At 34.0% G+C, this 24093-nt stretch overlaps 1 long non-coding RNA gene across 2 annotated transcripts in view; it reads left to right on the forward strand.

The window, feature by feature from the left end:
• Nucleotides 1–24093, forward strand: part of LOC102126289 (uncharacterized) — a 44665-nt gene that overhangs the window by 1996 nt on the left and 18576 nt on the right. The window contains exons 1-3 of one of the 2 annotated variants that reach the window (XR_001491490.4): nt 10033–10558; nt 10790–11016; nt 13256–13326. This is a non-coding gene — a long non-coding RNA (uncharacterized lncRNA). Of the gene's footprint in view, nt 1–10032; nt 10559–10789; nt 11017–13255; nt 13327–24093 lie in introns of those variants that run through there. The other variant, XR_001491492.4, reaches the window with a different exon arrangement.

A 24093-nucleotide genomic window follows, 5' to 3' on the forward strand; every position in this document is an offset into this window, starting at 1 on the left:
TAATGAGATATTTAAGGAAAAAAAGGAGTGTGTTAAGAATTTTGTGTAGTTTTCTATTTTATTCCGTTTATTTCCACATTTTTGATAGTATTTGACCTTAATGAGCATTTTAAGAAGTTAAATTATTTTGCCAACAGTGTATGTTTCTAAACATGTATCTTTCTTTTAATCTAAAGAAGGGTTTTTAAAAACTCTAGTGGGCATAAAAGTACATTACAATGCACATTCTATGCCCAAATACTTGGTGCGGGGACAGTAGATGACATTCTGTATTACCCGATAGACAACTTATGAAAGATGTTGCCAGTTTTATATCTCTACTCAATCAAAAATTGATACATAGTCTTAAATCCGTAGCTCCATATTCATAATCATCCCCTCTTTTTTTAACCACTTATTGATAATGATCATCTACCAATAAGCCTTTCATTTTGAAGATTCTAGGCACTTTACCTAATTTACCTTGATAGGATTCATTTCACTCTTACTGCACTCACACATAGCCTGTTCAGAAGTGGAATATAAGAGATGTTAAAAGACAGCAGAAATTGAATTATTTAAAATAAAATAAAATTTAAAAAGTAAAAGGATGAAACTCTATTGTGAATCTTTTACCTCACATAAAGTGCTAAGGGACCTTTGCTAATCACTGTGATCCAGCCTACAGTTTTATAGCTTCTCCTAATAGGAGCCAAAAATGAATCTGTACATCCCTCAAAGACAGTGCTTCTCAAGTTATTTTCTGCAGGCCTCCTTTTCCCTAAGATGTTAATAGGCTTCTGGGGGGAAAAAAAGCCATGGTAAAATAATTTGGGGAGACATTGCATATCAAAGCAGACTCTTAGAGATTTGTGGTGAATGTTAGTATATTAAATACTTTGAAAGGTCCTGTGGTTAAAAATTTTTTTCAAAAATATTTAATCCAGCATTTTGCAGACTTTCCTTTTTGTACTATGACAAACTTTTTCTTAGAACACCTGTTACCATACTTAATATTTAGTGCTGCAACGGAAATAACTTGAAAATGATGCTTTAAAACAAAGCAGAATAAAGTAGCAGCAAAACGAAAAAGAGACTATAAAAAGTTCACTGGGTTTTGTTATGGGCTGAATGTTCCTGCACAACTCCCTCCCCTGCCCCCAAATTCATTTGTTGAAGTCTAAGAACCTACTGTGGTATGTTTAGATGTAGAGCCTTTGGGAGGCAATAGGGCCATAAGAAGAGCCCTCATGAATGGGATTAGTTCCCTCATAAGATGAGACACCAAAGAGGTGATCTTTCTCTGCCCTCTGCTACATGAAGACACAGTAAGAAGACAGCTATGAACCAAGAAGCAGGCCCTTACCAGACACCAGATCTGCTGGTACATTGATCTTGGACTTCTCAGCCTGCCTCCAGAACTGTGAGAAATAAATATTTATTGTTGAAGACACCCAGTCTATAGTAATTTGTTATAGCAGCTGAAATTAACTAAGACAATTTTTAAAAAATTAATCTCGTTGACTATCAATTTGGATTCTGGAGCATACCTGGATTCAGGTATACATTGGATTCAGGGCATATCTGAACTGGACTATAGTCTCTATCATTCTAACTCCTTTAACTAAATTAAAGTCTGTTAAGCACCAAACCTCAGTATTCTCATCTGTAAAATGAAGGTAATAATACTATCTAACTCATAGTGGTAGGTTGTGGTGATACACAAAAGGGCCTAGTCCAGCACTGGACACACAGTAGTGGTGATGAAAGATAATGATACTGATAAATAAGAAGACAATAGTAATATACATAACTCCAAAAGAATTTTTCTTAATACCTGATCCTCTTCACTCCCCATCTCCCATCCCCATTAAATTACCTAGAGGTTTTAGTCCATCTTTCAGTTTGTCAAGCAACGAATAACACTAAATGTAGTCTTTTTTATTATCTTGTAATAATGGGATTGTTTATTATTTTGCATTTTAAAACTTTGTTTTGAATTTCGAAAACTTTTTATTTAATATCTAAAATGTCCTTCTACTAAAATTTTGCCCTCAGCCTCTGAGACTCAAAGCAGAAAATCCAGCCAAGACCACCTCAACTTCCGACCTACGAAACTGGGAGTTAATAATTGGTGTTGTTTTAAACTCCTAAGTTTGTGGTAGTTTGTGATGAAGACTAATATAGTTGGTTACTATTGTTATTCCAATTTCAGGGAGAAGGAATAAGTCATGGAGCGGTTAGCTTAATTGTCCATCCTCTTAAGTTAGTAAGTATTGGAGTCAATAAGTGAATCTAAACAGCATGAATCAAAAGCCCACTGCATTCTTCTGCCAACAATTATGAAGGGTCAACTGTATGCTAAGCTCTAAGGCATTTTTACATACATTGCTTTACTAAATAAGTTACCTCAACAACCTTTATGAGATAAATATTATTATTTTCATTTGACTGCTGAGGAAACCAAGAATCAAAACCTTTAAGTACATTGCCCAGGATCAAGTTGGCAGTGAGGAATGGAGCCAAGAACTAGTATCAGAGCCCTGCTCTGGTTCCAGGAGTGATTTTCTTTTTTTTTTTTTTTTTTTTTTTGAGACGGAGTCTCGCTCTGTCGCCCAGGCTGGAGTGCAGTGGCCGGATCTCAGCTCACTGCAAGCTCCGCCTCCCGGGTTCGGGCCATTCTCCTGCCTCAGCCTCCTGAGTAGCTGGGACTACAGGCGCCCGCCACCTCGCCCGGCTAGTTTTTTGTATTTTTTAGTAGAGACGGGGTTTCACCGTGTTAGCCAGGATAGTCTCGATCTTCTGACCTAGTGATCCACCCGTCTCGGCCTCCCAAAGTACTGGGATTACAGGCTTGAGCCACCGCGCCCGGCCCAGGAATGATTTTCATAGCCATTGTGTTAAAATGCCTGTTTAGACAGTGGTCTAACTTACTTATTTATTGACATTTTCAACTTCAGTGGTTACAATTATAATTGTCATTTTTTAGTACAGTTTGCATTTCTCCCTGATCTTCTTGATGCATCATTTTAGAATATACATTGCTGAAATGTAGAATTTCAAGCACATTTTAAATTCTCTACAATATTTGCATAACTCATAACACTTTTCTTCATTGCTCCCACAAGCACCAAGATAATTCTTTCCTCCAACCCTCTGCTCATGCTGTTATCCCCACCTGAAATGCCCTCTTACAAATCCTACTAGCTGAATTCTTGTTTCCATTTAAGACCTCCCCGAATTATTCTAGCACCAGAGAACCATCATTTCTTAGAATTAATAATGCTTTTTATTTTTTTCTAGTGGTTTCATTTGTGTTAATCATATTTTTCCAAAGAATTATATGGTTCTTACCATTTAGATAACTGCATGTCTTAGACATAGCTAAGTGTTATGTTTTAAATTTCTTCAGTCTTTCCACTATAAACATTAAGGACAATTAATTTTTAAGACTATAGATTTGATAACAAATCCCTACTTCCTAATATTTCCCTGCATGATTCCCTAATGGATGCTCTTTCCAGAAAATGTGCAGAGTCATTAAGCAAGAGTGTACTTTTCCTTTCAGAATTTGACCCTGATAGGAGAAATTTCTGGTGCTTCTAATTCTTTCCCTCCAGTTTCCCACTCAAACTCATTTTAGTGACTTGGTTTTTAGCTTCCTGAAATATGTTTGAATAATTAATATATACACACAATAAAAGTTCAAAGGTACAAAAGAGTGTGAAGGAAAATAAAATTTTTCCTCCTAATGACATTCCTTTCTTACACAAGGTTATTCCCTCAGGGCCTACTGCTGGTATCTAGTAGCTAGGCTTGTGCATCCTTCTAAAGATACACACACACACACACACCCCATATATGTGTGTTTATGTATGCATATACTTGTGCATATATGTGTGTATATAGAGTGTGTATATGTGTACACACATACTTTTTACAAAAGTTACTAAATTATTCAAACATGGATCTTGCCTTTCTTCACAAACATTTTGTGTTTTGAAATTGTATCAAGGACTGCATAGTATCTGTATATGTAAATCCTTTTTGATAGACATTTAAGTTGCTTCCAATCTTTTGCTATTGCAAGCAATATTACAATGAATACACATTTTGCACATGTGTGCAAGATAAACATATTAGCATAGATTTCTTGAAGTGGCATTGTTGGTGGGGGGAATGTTCATATAAAATTGTGATAGATATTACCAAATTGCCATTCATAAGGTATCTATGAGTTCATCCTTCCACCTGTACTGTATCAGACAGCTTGTCTCTCTTTAGTGTTGCTGATATGATTCTTAGGAATCTTTGAAAGACAAAAAATTGGTATCTCATGGTTTTGAATACCAATTATTTTTACTGAGTTTGAGCAATTTTTCACATATTTAAAAATAATTATTTTCTTTATGTGAACTGGCATTTTATGTATTTTGCTTTTATTTCTACTGATTTACTAATCTTTTTATCGATTGGTAGGAGATCTGTATAAAGAAATTAGTCCATTTGGGGTCTCATTAATGTCAAAAAATTTATCCAGCTGGTTCTTGTCCTTTAACCTAGTTTACACCTGTTTGTTTGATTTTATTGTGCTAAAATAGCTAAAATATTTTATATTTGGGTGATGAAATTTATCCACCTTTGCTTTGTGATTTCTAGGTTTTGATATTTGCTAAGATAGGCTTTCAGAATTCTGAATTTATAAACATATCTTACAATTTCTTATAGTTCTTTTATGAATATTTCATGTGTGTTTTTACAACTTTTACCAAATTAAAATTTGAGAGATAGCATTTGTTACTATCTTACTTGTTTTTTAAAAAACTACCAGTAATAACAATATCATGTATTGAATAAATTCATATATTTTAAATTGATATGACATGCCAGCTCACTCACTTAGTCACTATGTATTTGGCTCCACTGCTTGCTTTTATAGACTGTTTCCATTGGGTTATCTATTCATATGCCAGTACTACATGCTTAATTGTTGTTTTAAAATGTTTTTCAATGACTACTAGAGTAAACATCATCTACTTCTTTTAAAAAAATACTCCCTGACTAATGTACTTTTTTTTCTTTTCTTTTCTTTTCTTTTTTTTTTTTTTTTGAGGCGGAGTCTCGCTCTGTCGCCCAGGCTGGAGTGCAGTGGCTGGATCTCAGCTCACTGCAAGCTCCGCCTCCCGGGTTTACACCATTCTCCTGCCTCAGCCTCCCGAGTAGCTGGGACTACAGGCGACCACCACCTCGCCCGGCTAGTTTTTTGTATTTTTTAGTAGAGACGGGGTTTCACCGTGTTAGCCAGGATGGTCTCGATTTCCTAACCTCGTGATCCACCCCTCTCGGCCTCCCAAAGTGCTGGGATTACAGGCTTGAGCCACCGCGCCTGGCCACATTTTTTTTTCGTATATGAACTTTAGAGTGAGCTTGTTTAGTTGAAAAATTGTAATAAATATATTTATGGTATTAGTATACCTATGTATATATCCACATTTTCTTTTATGTTTCTCTTGTTAAGTTTCTACTTAGATATTTTATATTTTAATTTCCTATCTAAATGCAAATTTATGCATTATATTTTGTAACTGACTCTTCTACATTTATAGGAAGGCTATCTGTGTGTGTGTGTGTGTGTGTGTCTATATGTGTGCACTAATGTTAAACCCACATATTTTATAAATTGTAAATTTTCTTTTATAATTTACATTAGCTTTTTAGTTTATTATTTTGGGTTTTCTAGACATAAAATCATTACATCTGAAAAGGACATTAGTTTTACCTACTTACCTCCTCTTCAAATTTTCATGCTTATTTTTTTCCATCAAATTGTTATAACTGGTATTACATAATAGATTTTAAATAAATGGGCACACTTGGACTATTCTTCACTCTGGTGAGGCCACTCTAATGACTTCTAAGGCACAGCACAAGGACTCTTGTCTCCCATTTCCAGTGCATGCACTACGGCCATTTTCTCTATACCAGCATGTGCTCAGAAAAAAAAAAAAAAAAAAAAAAAAGAGAGAGAGAGTAAGACATTAACGTCAGTGTAGGAAGGAAATAAGTGTTCATGAATGTGCAGGATAGGATAAAGGAGGGAAATTATCTTTTCTCTACAGTAAATAAAAAGAGACTTATCAAGAATCGGTAGAATTTGATGTCTTAAGCTTTGAGGTTGCATTTGACAGAAATTGGAACTCATTGTCATTTGATTTAAAAGAAAGGGATTATAAAATTTTCCACTTCACCATAGCAGGAGTTATGTGGTTATCTAGGGAAAAACGTATTATGATAGTCCAAAGGACCGTCTTGGACTATTTCCCCTTTTGTCTAGTTTTCATTGCCATATTCTTCTCTTTTCCTCCATTTATCACATTGCTGAAAATTGAGTCAGAGATTTATTTATTTAAGATATAAAAGATGTCTGATACATCAAGCATAGTAATTGGACCAAATATGACACTAAAGAAAATCTAAAGAAATAATGTGTACACTATAAATAAATGTCAAAGATTATGAATAGATAAGATCCTCTTGGGTTTTCTCTGTTCCAACATGGGCTACAACTTAAAGAAAAAAAATCTGTCAATAAAATAATTATTTGTTTTCACAATCACTGTTTTATTTAAAAAATAAAATGGAAATGGAATATATTTTAATATATGGTATTTTGAGCAACTACAATTTAAAATATAGCTTGTTTCTCAGCCATTGGGAGAATAACATTTAATTTTATGTGTTTTACATTGATGCAGATTCTGTTCTTTCTGTCTGTAGATAAAATGGGCCTAGTAGTGCATTTTTCCTGAAATATATAGTAATTAATATATTTCATTAAAATAAGATAAAATATTAATGCATGTCCCATAGCACAATTGTAATTTGTCTTAAATTATCACTATATATAATATGAAATACTTTATTAGAGATTTTAATTATATAAAAACCATAATGCTTATATTAAAATTAGAAAAATTAAGAAAATATCATGATCTCAATACGAAGCTAAGTTCCCAGAAACATTAAATAAATTAAGAAAGGCATGATGTCATTATGTTTTCAAAATATTGTATAGAAAGAATCACTAGGTTTGAATTCTTAGTTTTGTTTTGGTCGCTATCAAAAACCTACATTTGTGGATGATGATAATATTATTAAAAAAGAAAATTATAACAACTTAATCTTTTGCTTTTGAGATGATTCAAACAAAAGTAAGAATTCAAACCAAGTGATTCTGTATAACATTTTGAAAACACAAGGACATCATGCCTTTCTTGATTTATTTAATGATCCTGGGACTTTAATTCTAGTAAACTTCCAGTTTCAAAAACAAAATTATAAAGCATATGTAAAAGAGACAATGATGCAAAATTGCACAATTACCTGTCTTAATTTTTAAAACTCAGAAATTTTAGTTTGATTCACATAATCATTTTTTTCTCAAGAACATTTATATGAATGCGACTTGATTTGAAAAGTAATTTGTGACCTGAGACATATAAAACTGTATGTTTTGAGGTGACAAGTTTTAAACTGTATAGTAAAAGCCAACTGAGAGCCTTCACTCATCCAGTCATCAACAAATAAAATTGAAAAAAAATTCTTTAACTGAATTATTATTTAACCTTTTATTATGGGAAATGCATTATTTAATGTTTTCCAAAATATAATGAGACATCAAATTGAAAGTACATACTACAAGTTAATCTAAAATCATGACATTTAATTGGTAATTGTGGCCAATCCCTTCAACATTCATAGTGGAGATGAATAAATTAAAAAGGCATCAAAATGGAAGATAGGTGACCCTGCTAAAAAATTGTTAATTGCATTTGTCTACTTTTAAAAATAAATCTTACATTGAATTTCATATGTGAACTATTTTCTAGTACTTTTTTTTTTTTTTTTTTTGTAGAGATAGGGTCTCAAACTCAAGCATTCCTCCTGTCTCAGCCTCCAAAAAGTGCTACAACACCTGGCCTCTAGTCTTTCTATTTATAAGTTGGAGATATAATAGCATTTAGGGTGAGTGGTGGAAACTTTTGCAGTTTTTCCTGTAACTATCTGACTCAGCATCAGCTGAAAATACCCTTGTATTATTTTAACATTTTCCTTTCCCCTACTAAATAATGTGTCACTCTGGCTATGCCCTGAGCTGCTGACTCAGTTCTGTCTAAGATGATGCCTAGGGATCTTAAGCAATGATTGAAAATGCAGGAAGTTTTCCCCTTAGAAAAGCCATGGTTGGCCGGGTGCAGTGGCTCACACCTGTTACCACAGCACTTTGGAAGGCCGAGGCCAGCAGATCATGAGGTCATGAGATCGACACTGTCCTAACACGGTGAAACCCTGTCTCTCCCAAAAATACAAAAAATTAGCCAGGCACCATGTAATCTCAGCTACTCAGAAAGCTGAGGGAGGAGAATTGCTTGAACCTGGAAGGCAGAGGTTGCAGTGAGCCAAGATCGCACCACTGCACTCCAGCCTGGGTGACAGAGTGAGGCTCCATGGCAAAATAAAAAAGAAAAAGAAAAAGAAAAGCCCAAGTTTTGGTAACTAAATGCACAGACTATTGATCCACAACTTTTAGCCAGTTTACTTTAAATAAAGGGAGCTTCTAGGCCTTTTACCTTTTATATTTTTTAGCCACAGCAAAATGTTTTATTGTTTTATCTGTTTTACGTTCTACTGAACTTACTTTTAATTATTATATTTCTTTTAGCTCTTTAATACTTAATTTCAGTTTTTTCAAATGCAGAAAAATACTCTTATGAATTCCCTGAGTAACTTGCATTTTTAATGAGGAAGACAGACAGCCTTTTGCTTCTAATTAGTTCTGTAAAATCCTTTTAATGCTTTGAAACAGATACCCTTTTGGGGTCTCAAATGACACCTTTGCCCTAAAACACAGTCTTATGGAGGAAATGGATGGCATAGACCTTAAATCACTGCTCCTGGCAGTCACTGAGACTTTTGGCTAAGGATTTCTTCCCACAGGAGCAATAAGCACCAACTCACAGACAGCTTAGGATAAAGACTAGATTATTGTTGCCTTCTAATTTCTAAGCCCATTCAGTTCTTGGTAAATGAGTTCACAAATTTAAGATAATTTTCTGACAGTGGCAAAGCCTTCCGTTTAGCCCATAGCATGGGGTAAAAATAAAATCAGAAGTCATCATAATTCCTTTGTAGATATATATCTAAAAATAACCACTCCATAAAAGATTGTATAAGCTACAAATATTCCAATGTAATTTCTATTTTATTTTGAATTTTTTATTATTAATTATTTTTCTTATATTTTTTCTTTCTTCAAGCCATATCAAATTAATTTTTCCCTGTCCAAATATTTAATAAATCTACTGACTTAAAATGTCACCTTTTTCAAATATTACTTTTCATACAAACATGATACCTTGCATACTGTTTCATTTTCACTTTTGTGTTTTCTGGTACCAAGGCCTCATAATTTGACTTTTATGAATTTCTAATATATATTCTACTTGATAAACTTAGATGCCTTTTTTTTAAGTGAAATATAGCCCATTGAAACTTCGGTTTGCTTCAATTATGTAGGTCAATTTGAAAATAGCTTCTATCTTTATAGCACTATTTTATTTGTTCTGAAATATGTGTCTCTACCTATTAGCTTCTTGAATGCCCTTTAATGAAATTTTTTACAAATATCTCTTTCTTAGTCTGTCTGTCTCAAATGCTTCTCATTATATTTGTTCAAAATACTATGTTCTTTTGTTTCTGTTATGAATTATATCATTTTTTGCCATTATATTTCTAAATGACTCTTTGTTGTATTAAAGAATTTGCCATTTACTCTGTTTTCTATTGCTTAGAACAGAATACCTGAAACCGAGTAATTTGTGAAGAAAAAGAATTTCTTTTTTACAGTTTTAGAGGCCGAGTACTCCAAAGTTAAGGGGCCACGCCTGATGAGAGCCTTCTTTCTGATGGGGAATTTCAGCAGAGTTCCGAAGCTGCCTAGAGTATCACATGATGAGGGGGCTGTTTGTTAGCTCAAGTCTCTCTGCCTCTACTTATAAAGTCAGCAGTCCCATTTGCATGATAACCCATTAATCCATGAGTGGATTAATCCATTCATGAGAGCGAGCCATCAGGACCCAATCGCTTCTTAAAGGCTCCACCTTTCAATACTGACACATTGGGGATTAAGTTTCAAAATGAGTTTTGGAGTGGACAAACATTCAAATCATAGCATCACCCCCATTCAAAGTTCTTTGGTTCTACCAATTTTTCTGAGCCCTTGTTTTTTTTTCTTGCAAATAATTATATATGCAAATAATGTGGGCTCTTTTGCTTTTCCCTTATCTATAATTTATATTGTTAGTTGTATAATGTGGCAACTCCTTTTACAGTTAGTTGCATAGTGTTGCAACTAATAAAGTATTTTATTCGTTGCACTTCTGAAACAAATCTAAGTAAGTCACAGTGGTGTGGACTTCTACCATGTTGTTTCCAGGCTACAATTCAGAAGTGTGCAAATTTGAGCAACCGATGGAAACACATCATGTGCAGGCTTGCGTCTGCCTCCAGCAGGACTCTTGTAAGTACTGAGCTGCAAAGAAATATATACTATATTGTATCTTTTTGTATTTTTTAAAAAGAATACTGAACCATTTAAAGAATTTTGTGATTAAAAAGGTCTAACAAAAAGGTTAGTTTCCTGGTTGATTTTTGTCTCTTTAAAAATAGGCAAAGTAGAAAAGAAAGGTAGAGGGTATAAAATGCAGCAATGTCTTCCCAGGAAAGAGAGCAAGAAGTGTTTCTCACTTAGGTTAAGGATATCCAGATGGATAACTGCTAACTGGAGCTCAGAGTACACACTTGGAGTGGAAGAGGTTGGAAAGCTGGGAAGAATGGATGGCATGGTCTTAGAAAGGGCTGGAAGTGGAACACAAGAGCCACCAGGAAGCCAAACACCTGGATACAGTATTACAAGTAGAGACCTCAGTCACCCTGACACTTCTACAACCAGGAGAGAAGTTTAAAAAATGGGAAGTTGTGAGTATTGTCTGATTTTTACTTGCCTTCTGAAAATGTAAGATTTTATTTATTATTCTGTGTTATTATTAAACAACATTCTATGAAATAAATCTCAAGAATTTCTGCAAGCAGGAATGTTGACTGTCTAGTACAATTTGGTTTACTGAACTTTATTGTCAATGTGTCAAGTAAAGTTTAATTCTTTCATTTAAAAAAAGATAGACAAGATGATGAGTAGGGAGCTGTTTTCACTTTGACTTGAGCTACCTCACAATATTAGAACGACACTTTACATAAGTGTCTAAATATTAAATGCTGTTTTTCTACTGGGAACATCACCTGATAACATTTTTATCAGTTAAATCTCCTGATCAGCGTGTCTCTTTGGTCAGTTTGACAGTGAATTTTGTCTTACCTGTGAAGTTAAACCCATGATAAGCACCGCCAGCTCCTCTGTCATCTTATACTGTTTTCCTCTTTGTATATTCAGCTCTTTGTAAGTTTTCTCAGGCAGTTTGATCTTTACTCTCAGTTAATCTCCAACTCACTAGTAATAAAACCTTATCATGAGACATTCAATCATTCACCTACTCTTTCATGCATTACAAAAATATCCATTTACCATATACTATGTCTCAGGCATTGTACAAAGTAGTTTGTTTTAAGCCACTAAATTCAAGGTCTGCAAAATGCTAAGATAATATTTTTCTTTAGTGGTGTTATTGTGCAGCCCAAGCATTTCAGTAATTTCCTAGCCTTGACTAAATTCACCTGCATACAACCTTATACTCCATATGTACACCAAAAATCCTGGTCTGCCAGGACTGCACATCCACTGAAACTAAAACAATATGGGAATCTATTCAGCTTTACACAACAGGGACAACAGAGTGTCATAAGGAAACCAGCCCCCAGATCAATCCTGTTAAGCCTTGTCTGTGAACGTCTGTTTTATCTATTATTTAAAATGAAAATGCTCACTAACTGCCTACTGTGCTCAGGCAAGCCACATACAGCAGAGAAGTGGACCTAGTAGAATATAATAATGGATGGTGGCAAATTGGAAAATGCACACTCACTTTAAAGGGAACAGCAAGCTACCTAACCACAAATTGTTGTCTTGCAGGATTATGGAACCAACGTGGTCAGATTTGTTTTATGAAACCCAAAATTTAACTTCTAATGTCTCAATTTTTAAGGTGCAGGTATAATTCAATACATCTACAAATCAAATAAAGTGTATATACTTATAGTAATTCTATTTTTTACATAAAAAGAACTTTCATTTCAATAGAGACTAAACTAAATTAAAAATTGATCGACAAGCCTATTATCTTTACTATCAAATAACATAAAATAGAAAAACTTATGTCAATATTTTAAGCTAATTTAGATAAGTAAGAACATTTTAAAAATGAAAATAATAAGATAAGTTAGTGACTAATTTCTCTGTCTACATAAAATGAACACAGAACTTCTATATGTCAGAAAATTATAAAAGAATTCAAAGGTAAACTTCAAAGCAGAAATAATATTTCCCAGTAATATCTGACTCTCATACACCACCAATGAGTCTATTGATTGCCTCCACCTTTCTAAGAAACAGTTTAACAATATATATCAAGAAGGATAAAAATAATATAAGCTTTGACCTAGTGAACCAATTTCTAAGAATTTATACTAAGGAGATTGTTTGAAATAGTTTCATGTATGATTAAAATTTTATTTACATGGGTGATTATTCTAGAATATTGATCACGTCACATAAACTATTTCTCATGTTATTTATTACATCAAATATTGGAAATAGGCTAACATCCAGCATTAAAAAGGATAAATAATCATAACCAATTCAATAGAAATTATTTTACACTCTTCATAACACAATGGTTTTAAATATTTTTTAAGATATAAGGCAAATACTGATATTTAACTTAGCTTTTTAAAATATCATATAAAATCACCTACAATCTACCACTGGTTTTTAATGGCTGCTTGCAGATTAGAATATACCTTTTGGAAATGTTCCTGAATGCCTCCGAGCATAGCACATGAATATGTATATCCTACCATTTTGTTTTTCCCTCCCTTCTCACCTTCATCCTCTTCTCTCTTTCTCATTATGCACTAAGCAATGTATCAGAGATATATTCATGGTTCATTACATTTTTTAGTGTAATTTTAGATGAGTATGCAACATTCATTCGTGTAACAAGTACAAACATAAGCATCTAATCCCTTATTTATTGTTTTTTAGGTCCTCTGCAGTTTTTTGTTGTTGTTGATGATGATCTTCCTGTCATAGACAATGCTGTAATGAACAGACTAGTAAGTATAACTGTATAAACTCCAGCAACTTTTTTCTGTAATGTTTCCTAATTGAGAGGTTACTGGGCAAAAAGCAGACACATATAAAATTCTAATAGATATTCTTAGATTTTCTGTAAAGTTAGTACCAAGTTAAATTTCTACAAGTAGTGTAACACAGTATATGTTTTTCCCAGTACTAAATATGAGCAAAGGTTTTTGAATTACGCAAACCTGATAGTCAAAAAAACCTCATTATTGTAACTGTGTGATCTTGACTAATAGTGAGGTTAAACACCTTATTTTTTTTTCTTTTGCTTTTTGACAATAACTTTCATCTTAAATGAATTACCTTTTATTTATTTATTTATTTATTTATTTATTTATTTATTTATTTATTTATTTTTCTTAGACAGGGTTTCACTCTGTCTCCCAGGCTGGAGTGCAGCAGTGCCATCATGGCTCACTGCAGCCTCAACCTCCTAGACTCCAGTGATTTTCCCACCTCAGCGTCCCTAGTAGCTGGGAGTACTGGCATGCACCACCATGCCTGGCTAATGTTTGTATTTTTCTTTTTATAGAGAAGAGGTTTCACCATGTTTCCCAGGCTCATCGTGAACTCTTGGGCTCAAGCTCTCTGCCCACCCTGGCCTCCCAAAGTGCTGGGATTACAGGCATGAGCCATTGTGTCCAAGATGAATTATCTATTTATATTCTATGCCCATTTTTATTATAATATTTGTTTTTTACATAATTTCACAGAAAGTTTTAGTCAAAATTAGGAAAAATTATTACGAAAGATTATTTCTAAGGAATATCATAATGATTATTTTAACATTGAATTTTAATTTTTTTCATTTAAAATTTTATACATGTATCATTTTTATGCTATAAAATTATATAACCATTTTACTTAAAAGGCAATAAAGGATATGATGATCAGCAGGTAAGTCATAAAACAATATAAAGGTTTCATAGGATAGAAACCCATTTTTATTCATATAAACCTCCTGTAATTCCAGGCTCATTTTTTTTTACTAGTTATTTGACTCCAGCATCACTCATACAGCATTTCTGTATGTCTTGATAAGTCCACAGGTTTTCTACATTTTTTGAGCTAAATCGTGATGAAGCAGATGATAATCTGAGGCTTGCCTGCTATATTGTGAAAATCTGTCTGTGCTTGTAATAAAGGCTTCATCTCCACAACACCTAAAGTATGTGTCAAGGGTGGATAATTGAAACTCTTTTTTTAAAATGGAAAATACCATATTACACGAATTATTTGTGTGAATTACTCATTTCTTTATTTTCATATAAAGTATACATTAAGGCTTCTAAAAAAATACTTTTGTTTGTTTTCAAAGGTAAAGAAAAGCAATACACTTTTGAAATTAATAGACAAGAGAAAAAAATAACATATCTCAAATAGAATTGGGCTAGTATAGTGCTGATTATCTCTCTCTCGTATGGTTTACATTATGTGTGTTTGTTTAGAAACATCATTTTACTAATCTTTGGGATATTGTAGCCAAGTAGTCTGCAGAGTTTTGCTGTTCAATTTATCTTATCTTTAATATTGATTTGTGGGCTCTTAGGGCCATCAGCTATACTACGAAAAGGTCCTCTTTTGTTGGTCCTTTGTCATTTACTTCTTGTTTCCAATCCATCAGCACATTTTTTATTAAGTTCCTATTTTGTTAAAGGCAAGACGCTAAGCAAAAGGCAACGAATTATAGAAATTACAACCTGCCCTTTAAAAGCTCGTAGTCTGTGCAGGAGTGGAAGGACTATAATATTTAAAGAGAATTAAGATAATTTAATAAGAATTATTTCAACAATAAGCATTGAAGATTTTGTTTTCATTTTGTTACTTGTTTACATGTTTTTACCTGGAATAAAATATAAATGTTTTAGTGCCCATAGCTAAGAGAGGCGATAGGGCAGTGAATAACATAATATGTGTGGCTATAATATGGTTGTAGGTATAGACTGTATACAGAAAAATAAGAAGAAAAAAACAAATTCTGAAAGACTCAGAAATAAATCTATTACTGAAACTATTTGGTGAAGACTAAGCTATTGAAATGTCAATAATTGATTTAACATACATTATTTAGCATTGGTCTCTTTAATTGGGAAATTGTTGTTTCCAAAAACTAAATGGGAACTTATTGTTTATGTGATAGAACACGGAGATCTTTCGTGACTCAGCGATGGCTGGATTCAGAGGACAAAAGATTGGTACAAGCAGTGACTTTTCTCCATCTCTTGGTTCTGTCTGCCTCTGTTTTGGCCCTGGGCAGACAAGCATGCCCCATTGTGGTGCAAAGAAGGCTATGGAAGTTTCAGCCTCCTATCATTCTGGGTTTTAGTATATATACATGATATGATATGTTTTTTTCTTTCTTTTCTTTTCTTTTTTTTTTTTTTTTGAGTCAGAGTCTCGCTCTGTCGCCCAGGCTGGAATGCAGTGACGGGATCTCGGCTCACTGCAAGTTCCGCCTCCCGGGTTCACGCCATTCTCCTGTCTCAGCCTCCCCAGTAGCTGGGACTACAGGCGCCCGCCACCTCGCCCGGCTAATTTTGTTTGTTTGTTTTTTAGTAGAGACGGGTTTTCACCGTGTTAACCAGGGTGGTCTTGATCTCCTGACCTTGTGATCCGCCCGCCTCGGCCTCCCAAAGTGCTGTGATTACAGGCGTGAGCCACCGCACCCGGCCGATGATATCTTTTTAAAGTCAAGTTGAAAAAAGCCCCAATTCAATGCTTCAAATCAAGGAGCATGCCTATCTCTGAGCCAACCTCTGTTGATGGGAAAACAGAATGCACTAAATGGCTAAAGCCTGAGTCAATATATACCCTTGAAATAGGGGATTTAACCAGCTCCACCAAAACAAGCAAACTGAAAGTGGGGTTTGCCACTCCTGAAAGGAAAATAAAAAAACAAAATGATTTGTAGATGATCTACAAGCAGTAAGCTTGATGATATGAAGCAAGAAAATATCAATTAGGTGATTGTGGGGATTCATTTTTAACATTTAGAGTTCACATACTTGTATGTTTTGTATGAACATATGAATAGAATGTTAACAAGGTAGCCAACATATCTAAATGTTGTTTAAAGAAGAGAATTTCAATGTTAGGTGGAGTGTTGGGGAATAAGCACAGGTAAAATGTTAAGAAAAAAAATCAGTAGGCAAATTTAACAGTAAATATCAACATTTTTATAACTGCTTCACCATTTTACCCACAGTCATATCTTGAAATTCATCATAACGAAAAAATTGGTCAAGCAAAAATGAATATATATGTTTATTGCATATGCTTAATATCAACATGGGAAAACCACTAAATGATGAATAATAAATAATTAATTGAATAACCCATATAGTGAAATACTTTGGAAGCATTGAATAGCATAATTAGTTTTTTGTTTGTTTGTTTTGAGACAGAGTCTTGCTCTGTCACTTGGGCTCAAGTGGAGTGGCACGATCTTGGCTCACTGCAACCTCTGCCTCCCAGGTTCAAGCGATTCTCCTGCCTCAGTCTCCAGAGTAGCTGGAATTACAGGCATGCACCACCATGCCTGGGTTATTTTTGTATTTTTTTAGTAGAGATGGAGTTGGCCATGCTGGTCTTGAACTCCTGTCCTCAGGAGATCTGACCACCCAGCACCCAAAGTGCTGGGGTTACAGGTGAATGTTATAATGAGTTTTTATAAAATAAACTATTGCACAAAAAAGTTAAAAAAATAGTGTGTGTAATATGATCATATTTACATATATTAATTCTTAGAGAAGGTTTGGAAGGTTGTTTACTAAGATATTTTAAAATTGATTATGTCTATATTGTGGGGCTAGAGGCAATTTTTGTTTTTGCTTAGTTGCATTTTCTATTTTGTGGAATAAAAAAATGTAATTTTAAAATTTATAATAATAGAGGGAAAGGAAAACTTCTTGATTTTCCATTTCAAAGTAAAAGACAATTTCAATGACATTAAAAATAAATGAGTGTTAGTATAGTTTGAGTATTTTAGCTTTATTTCTTTAAAATACATGCAGAATATGGCACATCAGTTAGCAAAAGAAAAAAAAGTGACCTGTGTGTGTAGGCTTGTGTATGTATGTGAATACACATATATTTACACATACATTGTACAACTCTCACCTCGCTTTTTTTTTTTCCAGATTTTATATTATAGTTAGTTTTAACTAAATGCCAGCTTTTTTCCCTATTACCAAGCCACTGAATTACATAAAATGTATAAAATGGAGCATTGCTATTGTGCGTCTGGAATATACATGAGCCAAAGAACCATGCAATTGCGAGTAAGAAGAGAATTACAGTTTTAGCCTCAAAAGACCCTTGATCACACATCACTCATTTTGAAATATAACACTTGAAGAAAGCGAAATAAGACTTTGAAAGTTTTATTGGAAGATATTGCCAATATCTTGCAGAATAAAATCTACCATGTTTCCAAATATTTATAATAACTGACATAAAAAATAAATACAACTATCTAAATCCAAATAATTTTTGATTTAAAAGGAAAATATAACTTAAAGATGTGCATGAGGGAATCACAGAATGTCAAATCTGGAATGTCTTAGAGATCATCTAGTTTTAATCTTATATTTTATAAATATGACCAGCTGGAAACCATGATGCAAAATGACTCACCTGAAGTCCTGAAGCTCAGTGAGGGGAAATTCAAGATCACATTGCCTGACTCACAGTCCTTTGCTTTTGTTGTTAAGCTACACTGCTAAAGCAACCACAAATGAGCTCAGTACTCCTTGGATTTTCCTCCCTGTGGGTCTGGAGAAACAATGATTTGGCTTGTGCTGTCAAATAACAGATATAGCCTTTGAGTCAAGTAAACTACTTATCTCACAGTTTATTTACTGTGTAACTTTGGACACATTAGTTAAGCTCTCTGAGCCTCACTTTTCTCATGTTTTAAATGTTTAAATACTATCTTCATAAAAGTATTGTGAAACCTTTATATTTTGGAGATTACATGTATGAAGAACCTAGTATATACCAGGTTTTAAGTAGATTGGCCTATTTCCAGTGTTCCCAGACTATCTTGCACAGGACTAAAACTGATCAACCTGTCAACTTCTTAAGAATACTGATAAGGTATTCTTTTTCAGATGGCCCTTAAATTTTGCCTAAGATACAAGATACTGATTCTTAATTCTCCATTTACTGTATTTAGTCATCTCTTTTATTTTATTTAAGAAAATCTGACTTTTTATTACAATGGAAAGGGAGATTTCACATTGATCAATTTGAAAATGAGATAACATAGACATTCTGTCAACCATGTTTTGTCTAAATTTCCAGAGTGTGCATTTCATCTTTTTTATTCTAGAAGATAATGTATGTGAGCATTTCTTTTATTAGGCTTCATAATCTCTCTCTCTCTTTTTTTTTTTTTTTTTTTGAGACAGAATCTTGTTCTGTCACCCAGGCTAGAGTATGGTGGTGCAATCTTGGCTCTCCACTACCTCTGCCTCCCTGATTCAAGTGATTCTGTTGCCTCAACCTCCAAAGTAGCTGAGACTACAGGCACTCATCACCATGCCTGGCTAATTTTTACATTTTTAGTAGAGATAAGGTTCATCATGTGGGCCAGACTGGTCTCGAACTCCTGACCTCAAGTGATCTGCCCACCTCAGCCTTCCAAAGTGCTGGGATTACAGGTGTGAGCCACCATGCCCGGCCAGGTTTCCTAATCATTTAAATAAGCTTAATTTCTGTTTGCTTCAAGATGGGTTATCCACAATGTATGTTTCACTGTCTTTATTTAAAAATACACATCTTTATTAAAACTACATATAGTTAAAACTACACTTATAGAGGTGATTAATCATTATTAATTAATATCTGGGGAGACATTGATACTATTTCTTTACATTAAGCTATTTTAAGATCTCATTTTGAGCAGTAAAAGTTTAATATATAACTGAGGTAGTATTTCTCAGGCTCTAACCACCTCTTCAGGGATGTATATCCCATTAGAATCAAGGAAATGGAATACAACCTCAGAGAGACCTTAAAAGTATCATGCTGAAAGCAAAAGGCATTTTCAACAGTCCAGGAAATCATAATGAGGTTCCATCATCAGGGTATGCAAAAACCACCAGAATAACCCCTTAGCACCGAGAGTACCCTTTTGGCATAGAAAGGAAAGTACTTAATGGGATGAAAAAAGCTGTGGGTTCCATTGTGAATAGATCATTCTAGGAAGTGCTTAGATGGGAAATACTGAGTAGAAGTTACCAGGAAACAGATTTCAGCCTGTAAAATGAAGAACACTTAAATATTCAGAACTTTTTAAAGCTGCCAAGGAAATGGTGAATTTTTTGGCACACATCTCTTCATGAAAAGATTGGTATATTTAAACGTGCTCCATAATTTCCCTAAAATATGAAAAATTATCTTATTCAATTTATTTTAAAGAAAAATAACAAAATACAGTATTAAAAGTGATTCTTAGATTACAATAACTTTGAAATCTTCTTTACTATGATATTAAAAGTAATTTGCAATGTTAAAATATAATACTGTTTAAGATGTATTTTAAAAAATCAGCTATTGGTTTAGTACTTGAAAATAGCTTTAACTTTGACTGTGCAATGATCTTTAAAACCATGATTTTTATAGATATTAACCTGATATTGTGTTAAAATTAAAATAACCATTATATTTTAAAATTAAATCAAAACAATTATAATATTTTAACTAATTTCTTAGGTTTGTTAATTTCTCGGTTTTAGCTAATTAGATTAGCTTTAACTAATTTCTTAAATTAGTGGCAAACCCAATAAATCCAATGCAAGTCTTTATGTTTATCTTTTTGTGTTGAGCACATATATGCATGCACTTGTATTTTGCAGTTGGATATTGAATAAATATAAGAAATTCTCCATAGATCTGACTGGATTTAGAGAAGGAAAATGTAGTAAAACAAAATTGTGATGCATACTTATTCAATTAACTGCATTATTTCCAGAAAAATTCTGTCAATTAAAATAATGGCTTAAAAATAGTAAAATATTAAAAACAATAATAATGAAATGATACTTATTTGTTAAAATCTTTGCATATATTACTGATAAAACATATTTCTTATTTCTTATTATTACATGAAGAGGTGCGAAGTCAGGAGTAGATTTTGAAAGGAAATTCAGGACACATAACTTCCCTGTAACATAACATACCGAGAGCTTAGATCAAGTTGTTGTAGTTCTTGAAATATTTAAATCTGGATGATTAATATAAGTTCTCTGGGGTTCAGTGTCCTCATTTTTAAAACAAGTATGCTCAAACTTCAAATGATATTATAAGCTAACAACAAACATAAAAACAAACCAAAGCAAAACAACTGAAAATCTTACAATAAACAATAAAGTCTATTATGTTTATTATATCAAATCAATATATACTATATGTGTCACAACAAAACAACCAAAAAGCCTCCTATATTTATTATGTCAATTCAGTTCATCCTGTGTGTCTGGTGTCTTGGTGCTGAGGATACAGTGATTTTCAAAAGCTAACAGAAATGAATGACAACAAAACAGCCGGCTTCCTGACCTCATACAGCTTTCCTTCATTGGGTTCCCTGACTTAACTTTATAGTGACTTTTTCCAAAAGATAAATAACTGGATACCAATGTTTTAACTAATACATGCAATCTCTGTCCTTGAGAAACATTTTAGTTTGAAATGTGTGCATTAAATCAATTGTTTAACTTGACCCAAATATGTATTCAAATCATATGAATTCATGGCCTTTATGCTCAGAAAAGATATTTTCATACCTGGTAAGATAGAGTTATATATTGTAGTAAACATTTTTAATAATGTTCAACAATGAATAAGACCTTCCTGGGTTCATGGCTCTGCGATGTGGCCTTGCTGATACAGTCATAATGGAGTGAATTCTCTTTCTTCACCTTCTTGTACCTGGGATGATCTTGATTTCTTCCTTTAGTGAATACAGTGTGACAGAAGTGATGTTGTGTGAGTTCTGGAGTTTTGCACAAGAAGCCTTGAAGCTTCTCCTCTCTACATCTTCGAACCTTGGAATGAAGTTCAATCAAGCCTATGTGAGGTTGACAGGAAAATAAAAATTCCCCAGCTGAGAAGTTGTACTAATTTCTAGGCACGTGGGTCATCCAGCCCAGGCCCCTTTCAGCTGAGTGCAGTCCCATGGTGAGCCCAGGCAAAACCAAAAGAGGAGTTACTCAAGCAACCCACAGATTTGGTTGAAATAGCAAATTATCATTGACTAAGGCACCAAAACGTTGAGTGGTGAGTTCTATCGCATTAGATAACTGATTTTCCTTATTTTACTAGATCATTTCCTTATTTTACTAGATCATATAATAGGGTACAAGAAGTTGTAGTTGTAGAAAATCAATCCAGAATTTATTGATTTTTAGAATGACACCATAAACATGTAACTCTACTGAGATGTACAATAGCAAAAGTGAAAAAGGCTATCCATCAGCAAAATGGAATGTGAACAATTTTATGACTTGTTGAAAGTATATATTTAGGCCGGGAGTGGTGGCTCAAGCCTGTAATCCCAGCACTTTGGGAGGCCGAGACGGGCGGATCAAGAGGTCAGGAGATCGAGACCATCCTGGCTAACACGGTGAAACCCCGTCTCTACTAAAAAATACAAAAAAACGGCCGGGCGCGGTGGCTCAAGCCTGTAATCCCAGCACTTTGGGAGGCCGAGACGGGCGGATCACAAGGTCAGGAGATCGAGACCATCCTGGCTAACACGGCGAAACCCTGTCTCTACTAAAAACACAAAAAATTAGCCGGGCGAGGTGGCGGCGCCTGTGGTCCCAGCTACTCGGGAGGCTGAGGCAGGAGAATGGCGGGAACCCGGGAGGCGGAGCTTGCAGTGAGCTGAGATCTGGCCACTGCACTCCAGCCTGGGCGACAGAGCGCGACTCCGTCTCAAAAAAAAAAAAAAAAAAATACAAAAAAAACTAGCCGGGCGAGGTGGCGGGCGCCTGTATTCCCAGCTGCTCGGGAGGCTGAGGCAGGAGAATGGCGTGAACCCGGGAGGCGGAGCTTGCAGTGAGCTGAGATCCGGCCACTGCACTCCAGCCTGGGCGACAGAGAGAGACTCCGTCTCAAAAAAAAAAAAAAAAAAAAAAAAATATATATATATATATATATATATATATTTAGTTGTTATACTTGAATGAATAAAACATATAATAAAGTATTCCATTCTTACACAATTATGCAGTATGTCTACAAAAAAAGTAAATTTGAAGAGTAAAGGCAATTATCCTTTTAAAACAGTTCAAAACCTCCTTAACTAAGGAAAGAGAAGAGGCTTAGAATGAGTCAAGATTTCAGTCACAGCATATCGGATTAATGCTCTAATTCTTTGACAACTGGATGGTAATGACTTAGATTAAAGCAGAGGACTCCACACTAATACAATTTATAACTGCCCTTTCAGAAGATTTTAGGTCCTTAGATGATTAAATACAAGAAATGTGGATCCCTACTTACTGTTTTCCATGCATTATAGACAACTATTAATATTTAATCAATGTTTTACAGGTACATTGATTCCTACAATTTACTTCTTTCTAAAGCAAGTGTTCTCTTCTCATGGATATTAACAGAACATGATGGAATGACTTTCACTTTCAATTTTCTAAACATTTTGAAGGCTGCTCTATGGAAGCATCCATTAGACTCTGAATATTTCTAAGGTCCAGATGCAATCTCATTTGTCACTGTGTTCCTTGGGGCCAACATTTTGCAGTTCTACAGAAGAAGGTAGTTTTTCAATAAATGTTGTCCTGTTGAATGAATAATTATAAGACAGTAGTAAATCTGAATCTTTATAATTCAGATTCTTAGTAGCTATATGATTCTGGACTAACATGATCTGTCCTCTCCTATGTCTTTTCCATAGCATAACAAGAAAAATGTTGACACCCACAGTTTGCCTAGGCAAAGTTGAATGTATTACATAATTGCCTTTGTATAAAAATCAATGGAGAAAAAATTATTTTCAAAGTACATGTGCTCTTTATGTTTATCAAAATTCTGACATACAATTATATTATTAAAGGAGAATAAGTAGAAAAATGGTAGAAAATTGTGTATAAAGTATAAACACTTATATTGCAATGGAAAAATCTTTGCAAAAAGTCTGGAACGGATTAAAGGGAAGCCAGATATTTTTCCACTACTGTGGCAGTTTCCATGGCCATGCTCACTGTCTCAGGATTACTGAGCTGTTTTTGCTCCTTTGCATGGTCCATGTACCTAACTCCTTTGTCTTCAGCATGAGAGAACAGAGTGGTGTACCGAGCAGAGAGAAAGAAAAACTTTACAGTACCCATTAACTTCCACTGTTCTTTGACTTTGAAATGATTTCTCCAATGGATAAGTTTTAAAATATTTTTTTCAGAGTGTATTGATTTTCAAAGGTACTTTGTGGTTTCCTCGTAGAAAATTCACTTAGTACTAATAGCATGCTTAAACTGTGCCTCTGATATTATAGAAACAGACCATTTTTTCCAGAAATAAAGACAGAAATATTTTTATTTTAGAATAGGCACTCTTTTTTTCCCATGTGTTTATTTTTGGCTAGAGGCCTACCACCTTTTACATTTTATTATTTAAAATAAAGTAGCCTGTAAGATGAAAAACTAAAAATAAATAAACAAAAAGAATAATAGTAGTGAAAATGAAAATTACTAAGTATAATTGATAATTGTAATGAA

Source organism: Macaca fascicularis, chromosome 6 (assembly GCF_037993035.2).
Source record: "Macaca fascicularis isolate 582-1 chromosome 6, T2T-MFA8v1.1".
Taxonomy (NCBI): Eukaryota; Metazoa; Chordata; class Mammalia; order Primates; family Cercopithecidae; genus Macaca; species Macaca fascicularis.